At 45.6% G+C, this 9,398-nt stretch overlaps 1 long non-coding RNA gene across 1 annotated transcript; it reads right to left on the bottom strand.

Annotated features, from left to right (window-relative positions):
* Positions 1–5,685: 5,685 nt before the first annotated feature.
* Positions 5,686–7,677, bottom strand: LOC120888971 (uncharacterized). Its single transcript, XR_005732615.2, has 2 exons — positions 7,261–7,677; positions 5,686–6,250 (listed from the first exon to the last, which is right to left on the bottom strand). It is a non-coding gene; the product is annotated as an uncharacterized LOC120888971 (long non-coding RNA).
* Positions 7,678–9,398: the final 1,721 nt, after the last annotated feature.

The following is a 9,398-nucleotide window of genomic DNA, read 5'->3' as shown; positions in this document are numbered from 1 at the left end:
AGCACCTTCATCCTTGGGGATGCATCCAGGCAGGAGACACTGGCTGCAGCAGGTAGACCCTTCAGTGTTTGTACCCCTTGGTGGAGTCACCCCATGGTTCTTGTCTGTCTTTGGTTATCTGTGCTGTTAGCAAAATTTGGGAGGACTTAAGCCACAGACGATTCCAAGCATGCTGAAAATTCAGAGAAAAGGCTTTTGCTACATTTGTTAAGGGACGTCGGAATGTTATTTAAAGAAAGTGGAGCATGAAAATTACTTGCCAAAAAGGATTCCCTGGACTCCACACTAGTGAATAGACAGAGGACAGAGGGCACCGTATGAGAACAACATTTTTCTTCGATAATGAATTTTACTCTGAAGTGCAAAGCCAGCCCCCCCCATACTCTAGTTTATCATAGTATTCCAGCCCAACAACTTTTCAGCCAATTGACATTCCTGATTTGGTGCAATGCAATGCAGAGCTTTATGGTTTGGACCAGGCATGTTGAATAGAGTGCTCTTCCTGAGAGTCCCAGGTTGGGCAGGGATCCTGGCGAGACAAATCAAGCAGGGAAGAGGTGGTCAAAGGATAAGGATTCAGTGGGGGAAATTAGGTAGACGTGACAAGAGTCATTTGTGAGAAGCAGAGGGATGTGACCTGACAGTCCAAGAATCATTTCCAAATAGGTGACCGTGAACTTTACAGCGGTGGCAGTTACGATGGCACCTGTGGCGCCCAAGAGGCCAAGAGGTGAGCTGAGCCTCAGCAAACAGAAGAGGACATAAAGGACCAGTCTTGGCCACCACTCCTGTAGTGTTGGAAGAAAATGTTGGACTGATTGGTTAGTTTTACGTCCTGACGTTATCTCATGAGAGTGGGGGAAGAGAGAAATTTCTAGCCAAAACATAGAAGATGCTTTCAGACATTTTCATTGTCATTAAAATATAACTCCTCTGGGGACACCGACAGTGGGAGCCTTTCTGGCTCTTTCTGTCCACAGTCCTGCTCTTCACCTGTCTCAGCTCTTCTCATATGTCAAAATACAGGTGGTCCCTGACTCACGATGGTCTGACTTTTTTGACTTTACAATGGTGTGAAAGCAATACACACTCGGTAGAAATCACACTTTGAGTTTTGAATTTATATCTTTTCCCAGGTTAGAGCTACGTATGCCGTGCAACCCTCTCTCAGAGTGCTGGGCAGGAGCAGTGAGCCGCAGTTCCCAGCCATGAGATCAGGGGAAACCTGACATTCTACAGCGTGTGGTGTTGCTGGGCTAGAGGTGTGTTCTGAGGGCCGTTCTGTAGGGGAGGGTGTCCTGGAGGGTAAGTGCACCAAACACATTTTGACAAATGGTATTTTTGACTTCCTAAGGGTCTATCGGGGCAAGTTGTTCCCTTTTCTTCTCTGTAAAGGTTTGACCTTGCTCCAAACCTCCATGAATCTGATTCAATCCCAAAGCAGGGGGTGCTACTGGGTTTAACTATTCTTATCCAGCTTAGCCCATTATTGAACCTTCTTTTGAGGTAGAGACCCACTGACTGCATTTATTCCTTATTATATATTCTATGCTCCTTCTTCCAAAGAAAGGATTTCATTTCCTTAACCTCAGGTTCCCTTGTCTATATCAAATACCTGCAATGAAGCCCCTCCAGTTCTGATGGAAATGGAGCGTGGTTGCCTCCTCAGAGCTTCATCCATCACTGGTTTGTAGCAGTTGGCTTAAATATGACCCTAGAGCCTGGGCTTTGGCTGTGCGTCACAAAATGGGAATTTTTGGGCCTCTTTTTTGCCTATCTTTAAGTGCATATCCTTTAATCACGGATGCTTGGTCTTGCTATATGTTTTAATACTGGGTCCTCCTCTGGCCCTGGGAGACCTCCTGGACTCCATACTTGGGCTTTCTGCATCTGTTTGTGCTTCTTGAAAGTTTCCAGATGCTGGGGATTGGCTGTGGGTCGAGTTTCCTAAGTCTAGGGAGGAATAGTAACATTTCTCAGAAACATGCTCAGAGGCCTACGTTTTCTATATTTGGGGACTTAAGATTTTTTTCTGCAAGTTGCAAATCAAAGACCAGCTGTAATATCCAAGAAAAATCCCGATTATATTCATACCAGGTGGAGGTCATACTCCTGTGATGTCAATGTGAAGCCTTGACACAGGAACAATATGGTCCCCCAGAGGTCGCCGTGCCTAAGACCTGGAGCCTGTAACTTTTCACAGCAAAAGGGAGTAAGTAGGCTGCTGACCTTCAGACTAGAAGACCATCCATATCCAATGCAATCATCTGAACCTTCACTTAGGAGCAAAGGACTTTTTTTGGACTATATTTTGGGGGAACTCAGAGAGATGCAGCAGAAGGTAAGCTAGGGAGACTCCAGTTGGGAGAGGGATTGGATGTGCCCTTGTGGTTCTGAGATGAAGGGGCCATGTGCAAGTACTGAGGAGGACCTCAGGAGCTAAGGATGGCCAGCTGACAGCCAGCTATGAAACAGGGACTTCAGAGCTACACCTATAAGGGGCTGAATTTGTCTAACACTCTGAGTGAATTTGGAAGCAGATCCTCCTCTAGAATCTCCAGTAAGGAACACGGCCCTGTTGATTCCTCCATTTCACCCTAAAAAAGAGGACACAGGAGAGCCATGCTGTGCTCCATAGCGGAGAGATAACACATGGGTGTTGTTTGAAGTCACTGGATTTGTGAGGATGTGTTCTGGCAGCAATGCAAATTGAATAGGAGCCCTCCTGGAGGTCACCTGGGTCTTCCGTGGGAAGGTCTACCATTCCCTCTTCTTGTCCAAGATCCTCGGCTGCCGTGTCTCATTGCTCCTCATTGCTGCCGGCACCGTTAATGAAGGAAACCCCACGAGCCAAGAACACAGGGATTTTTGTCTCTGTCTCACAACAGCTTTCTTGCTGGGCAGGAGCTTCCTTTCAGAACTGCACATTTGGAGTGCCACAGCTTTCCTTGGGAGCCAGAAAATGGTCATTTTATCACATGCCAGGGCGCTTGGCCAGCCCAGCCAGACTCCAAGGGAGGCATCATCAAAATGCAAACATTTATTTCCTACTTCTACCACCTCCAGTTGCAAAGTGGAGAGGGGCTTATTCAATGGCAATTGCAAAGCACTGACTCAAGCAGTGCTGATACAGACCCAGCCATGGGGCTGGGGATCTAGCTCAGTTGGTAGAGTGCTTGCTTTGCATGCACAACGTCCTGGGTTCAATCCCCAGCACTGCCACCCTCCCAATCCCCCCCCCCCAAAAAAAAAGAAAAGACCTGGCAAGCAGGACAGCAGGCAGGGGAGGCCCCTCTCTGAAGTTTGCCTCCTGTTCAAGCAAAGGGAAATCCACAGCAACTGAGCTGGAACAAAGGATTCTGGTGTTTTGTCCTGGATTCCTTATGAATGATTAGCTTTCTTGGGTAGAATCCAGTGCTAAAGAGGCTGCGGCCAGGGACGTAGGCAGATCCATTAACTCCAGCCTGTGTCATGGAGATAGACTTTCTCTAATTAAAAGTCCTTTTATTGAGCACCTAATATTTTTTTCAGGATTTATTTCAGGAGATAGAGGGACAGAGGAAAAGAAGGAGTCAGATTCCTCTCTCAAAAACTCACATATGGAGAGACGATGGACCTGCAGACAGCTATCATCAAAACAAAGAGAGATACAGTGATGGTACAGGAAGGTGTGAAGAAAGAGGTTGATGTTAATTCTGCGTGCGTATGCCCCAAGAGTGTCCTGTCACAAAAGAGATGACTGTTGAGCCAGACCCTGATGGAGAGACAGGATGCATGACAGCTGACGACACACGTGCTCCACACTTTGTAATCTCACCTCAGTGGAATTTTGGTGGGCAGAGCATGACAAAGGTGTCTCAGGGTAGGAAACCATAGAGTGAGATATAAGAGGCCCGATGATGGGAGAGTTCATGGTATTTTCTGCAGCCGGGTATTCCCACTGATAGTTCCTCTCAGTGGACAGGGAAAATATCCTGATGTATACAGTTGGTCCTCCCTATCTGTGGGCTTCACATTGGCAGATTCAGCCAACCATGGAATCTACAAATATTCAGGAAAAAAAGCTGCATTTGGAAAGAACGTGTACAGAGCCTTTTCTTCTCATTATACCCTAAACAATACAGTATGACAACTGTTTACGCAGCATTCACACTGTGAGGCCTTAGGAGTAATCTAGATATGACAAAGCACAAGGGGGGACCTCTAGGTTTTTGTATGAGCGACTGAGCATCTGAGGACTTTGAAATTGGGCTGGGGATGGGAGGTCCTGGAATCAATCCCCTGCAGATGCTGAAGGATACCTGTATCTGCACTTACATCTGCACTGGTTTCTATACCACCTCTCTATCTCTTTATCTATCAAACCTATGATTTCCTATCAATATTTTTTGTTCCAGACAATCCCTCAGGGTTCAATCTGGTTTTTACTCTTCCCATACTTGTAGCTCCCCTCTCCAGCAGGGGCATGTAGCCCCACGTGACCAGTGTTCCTAGAGAATTAGGTATGTGGAGAGAGGGGAGACAGATGTGCACGGGGCCTTGACATCTGCTCTGGAGGGCATCACATGTCACGGTAAGATAAAAGACTATTTTTTAGGTGTTGGTGAATTATTCAAGGTTTTTGTGGAAAGAGTAATAAGAGTCACCCAGAAGAGTAAAGTTAATGGATATTTAAATAACCCTAAATAAGGTCTTTAAGTAGAAAGGGAAGTACTGGGGACATTTTTGCAGACTTGAAAAATTTCTCTTGGATTACGTTCAACTGGCAAGATGGCTTCACCGAGCACCGGCTTCCATCCTGCTGAGACACCCCACTGGGATGAGCTCAGCGTGTCCCCTCACTCTCTGGTCTGTCTTCTACTTGGAATCTGAAAGTCACGGTGAATATGCTCTACATGGTAGGCCGTGTCCCTGTCCGTAGCCAAGGACCCATTTTATTTACCCAGGAGCAAGATTTCTACTTGAGCATTTCTAAGTAGATAACAAGAGAACCCTGGAATCCTATTTCAATAATCATGTATAAGTCAGGATGCTTTTTTGGGGGGGGCACATAATTGAAAACCCAACACGATTAGCTTGAACAAGGGATTTTAAAGACGAGTGCAAATGGAGTCTGGAGGAAATCTAGCCAGGAGTGGCTTGATCCCGTGGTTCAGGATCTGTCCTCCTGTGATGGACTCAGCTCAGCTTTAGTCAGCTTTACAATGAGAAGATCATAACAGTTCTGGATCTCATCTGAATGCCTACCCTTACGTAGAGGAGAAAGAAAAGTCACTAACAGGATCTCTTCAGGAGGAAGAATAAAAACTTTTCTAGAAGTTTCCAGGAATCGTCTCCTTGTATTTTAAGAAAAATTAAAAAAAAAAATTCTTTCTATTTTTAAAAACAATTTTGGACAGGTGCAGTGGTGCATGCCTATAATCCCAATAGCTTGGGAAACTGAGGCAGGAGGATTGCAAGTTTGAGACCAATCTCAGCAACGTAGCAAGACCCTGTCTCAAAAATAAAAAGGGCTGGGGATGTAACTCAGTGGTAAAGTGCCCGCTAGGCTCAATCCTCAGTATCAAAACAAACTAAAAAACAACAACAACAACCATAATTTTAAATTAAGGAAAAGCTTTAAGAACTGTACAAAAATTTATATGGATTACTTGAGAGTGATTTGTCAACATGAAATCCCACACATGAGAATAATTTAGTGTATATTTCGTATGAACAAAGACATTCTCCTACAAAGCCAAAATTTGAATCCGGAGATTCCGCTTAAGTTTTGTTGCTTGCCCAATAATGTCCCTTACAGGATCCCTGACTTTCATGTCCTTGATATTTTAAAAGGTTATATCCTAGTTGTGTAATCAAATGTCCCACAGTCTGGCTTTAACCTGGTGTTTCCTCATCATCGGATTCAGGTTTTGTATCATGAGCCAGAATATCACAACGTGATACTGTGTAATGTGTCATCATCTGGCACAAGATTTCACTTTCTTTCATCCCTGGAGATGTTGATTTTGATTATTTGACTGAAGCGGTGTCTGCCAGATGTCTCCACTATAAAGTCCCTTCGCTTCTTCGTTTGTGATTAATGAGTACAGCGGTTCCTCTGAATCCATGGGGGGTTGGTTCCAGGGCCCCACACAGATACCGAATTCTGCAGATGCTCCAGTCCCTTCTAGGAGGTGGGGAAGTATTTGCATCGATCCTGCGCACATCCTCCTTCACACTTGAAGTTATCTGTGATGACTTATCATCCCTAATACAATGGAAGCGCAATGTAAACACTTGTCATAGCCTATTGTTTAGGGAATAACGATGAAAAAAAAACTGTCCATGTTAAGTACAGACACAATTCTTTTTCTGAATTACTATTATTATTTTTGAGACAGGGATCTTGCTACGTTGTCCAGGCTGACTCCAACTCCAGGCCCAGGTGATCCTCCCTCCTCAGGCTCCTGACTACAGGCCTGTGTCACCCTGCCTGGCTTTGGCTATTGCCGATTCAACTTTGGTCGACTCTGTGGATGCCGACTGGGTTGGGTAGTAGGGAGGTACTCTGAGATGCTGTGGGTCTATACTTCCCCATTAAACTTTTAATCTATTTATTCATCTCTCTGTTGATATCAGCAGGAGATGGGAACTCCTGTTGCATTCAATGGGTTATTATCTGTCATTTATTATGATGCTCAAATTATATTTCTGATTCTTCTAATAGGAACTCCTGCAAGTCAGTTTCTGAGTCCTTTTGAAATGTCCCGTAATTATTTGGGCATGACCTTGCTGAAGATTTTTCCACATTCATTTAGTCCTTTGTCTACTCAGATTATGGGGCCAGCCATTCCTCTAAGAAGTCCTAGCTCCACTTAGAAAACCCCCTCCCTCTTCCCTTCTCTATATAATCATTTTGGTATTTAGGAGCCAAAACTTTAGATTCTGAGTATTCTCAGGGCTACTGGGGTGTCCTTGCTGCTAGCTTGTCTCAGGGGACAGGCCTTGGGAATACATCCTGCCATACAGCCCTGCATTTACATTTATTTCCACATTCATCTGTTTGTGCATTGAAATCTCTGAGTTCACACCAGTATCCTCAAGAGGACTGCCTAGGGTGTAAATGAGTTCCTCCTTCCCACTTTTGTAATCTCTTCTTCCAGGACTGAGAAGCTTGGCTCCCCTTGCTCCCCTCTGATCCCCGGCGTGTGATCAGTTTCCCACTGTTGAGCCCCATGCACACCTTCCTCATTTCAGCTGGGCTCCCACCCCCTGTACCTTCTCGGACACCTTCCTCTCCCAGCTCATCCATCTACACCATCGCGTCGGAAGCAGTGACCAGAAAGGTGAATGCAAGAACCTTTATCCATTGTGACCCATCCAGGCAGCCTCCGTAGCTGGGTGGGGTCCTCTGTCACTGGGTCCCGTGGCCTGTGTATAGGACAGGTGCACACCTAAAAAAAAAAAAAAAAAGGTAAGGTTCTCTACGGAAGGACAGGAGCCTAAACGCCAAGTCAGCAACCACAGGGCTGGACCGACACATTCCTGTAAGTGGAAAAAACCATCGAGAGCTCCGCCCCGAAGAGCACGTGAAAGGTGGCTCTGCATCATCTTTCTCATGATGGGAAGCACAGCTCCTTGGCACCGCAGCCAAGGGACGATGTTGTCTGGCTGCCGAGAAAGCAGCCGAGAATGTCAACAGCCACTCTGAACAGCAAACCATTCACACGAGGCTTTTGGAGTGCAGCCCAGGGCTTAAGTCATCGCAGAATAAATACATTCTGAAATCACAACCTCGCTCTTCCCTCACTGAATCCCCCTCCCTCTTCCCTTCTCTATACAATTATTTTTGTTAAAGGGCAACATGTGAGTGCAACATGTTAAAGACACTGAGATAATGTCTCTATGGAAATGTTGCACAAATGCTCACGCTCACTCAAGTGTTCATGAGTGCAATTCCTCCACACCTGAGCCACCTGGTGTGGAAAATACCCAACACTTAGGAATTTTTTTTTTTTTTTTGCCATTCTGAAAATGGAGCTGTTGTTGTTGGGATTTGCATTTCTTTATTCATGACTAAAATCAAACATTTTTTTTCATGATGGTTAAGGGCATTTTCATTTTTTCTGTGCAAGCCTATTTATATCTTCTGTTGATTTTTCTCATGGGATCGAGGGTCTTTTTCTTACTTATTTGTAAGAGCTCTTTGTATATTGAGAAGATCAGAATAGGATTTTGTGACATGAACTGCAAATATTTTTTCCCACTTTTTTTTTTTTGGTGTGCGTAATAGTTGTGTTTTTTTTCCTCAGATAATATACTTTGTTTCTATGTTATAAAATGTCTTCATTTTTTTTTCCTTTTGGATGCATTGATTTTTGTGTCTTCTTGCTTAGGGCTTCATGATCTGAAGAATAAAATCTGGTATAAAAAAATCATTTCTGGCTAGGTACAATGGTGCACCCTGTCACCCCAGCAGCTCAGGAGGCTGAGGCAGGAAAAACGGGAGTTCAAAGCCAGCCTCAGCAACTTAGTGAGGCCCTTGAGCAACTCAGCAAGAACATGTCTCTAAATAAAATATTTTAAAAAGGGTTGGGGATGTGGCTCAGTGGTTAAGCCTCTCTGGGTTCAATCCTCAGTACCAAAATCAAAACCATTCCTGGTGACCCTTGTCCCTCCCCTTCCATATCCTGCCTGAGCAGCCTGGTGTCTACCCCCAGATCTTGACACTTCCACAGAGTCAGGATTGACACTCAGTGGAGGACTTAGGAGTTTCCTTCGTCATAAACTGAAAGTTCATCATATGCCAGGTACTGTCCTAGGCACTGGGGACACAAAGATGTCAGAGGTGAATAAGAGCTAACCTCCAGCAGCACAGAGCCTAGTTGTGTGAACCAATGAGTTAAATAATAAAAATGACAGAAGTCTCTGCAGGGCAGAGTGGGGCCGGCCCCCTTCCCCAGTAACCAGTCTAGTAGGTTCTGTAATGGCGATGACCTTTGATGGGAGTCTTGAAGGTAGAGCAGGTTCTCACCAGGTAAATCGACAGTGGGGTGGAGAAGGATGTTCTAGGCAGAGGCACTGTGGCTGCCCCACCAGGTGTGACTGTGAGGTGAGGGGGTTTCGGATCACAGGAGGCTGACTTTGGGCTTTGCCCTGTAGGGCTACCAAAGGGCTTTAGCATGGGAGAGGTAATTACCCTAGTAAAGCTCTTTCCCTTGACAGCGGGGTGAGAAACGGCAGTCGGATACCTGGAGACCAGACAGGAAGCCACAGTTCATGGTCGGAAAGGGCCGGAACCGAGGTGGAAAGTAGGGGAGGAGATCGAGAGTGGAGGGTGGGCCTGGCGAGGGAAGACAAGCCAAGGTGGGGTCTGGTCAGGAGGAGGTGGTGTGGGTGGCAGGGGACAGGGGAGC

Source organism: Ictidomys tridecemlineatus, chromosome 8 (assembly GCF_052094955.1).
Source record: "Ictidomys tridecemlineatus isolate mIctTri1 chromosome 8, mIctTri1.hap1, whole genome shotgun sequence".
In the NCBI taxonomy this organism is placed as follows: Eukaryota; Metazoa; Chordata; class Mammalia; order Rodentia; family Sciuridae; genus Ictidomys; species Ictidomys tridecemlineatus.
The sequence above is the reverse complement of the archived record's forward strand: the minus strand, read 5'-3'. Positions and strand labels throughout refer to the sequence as shown.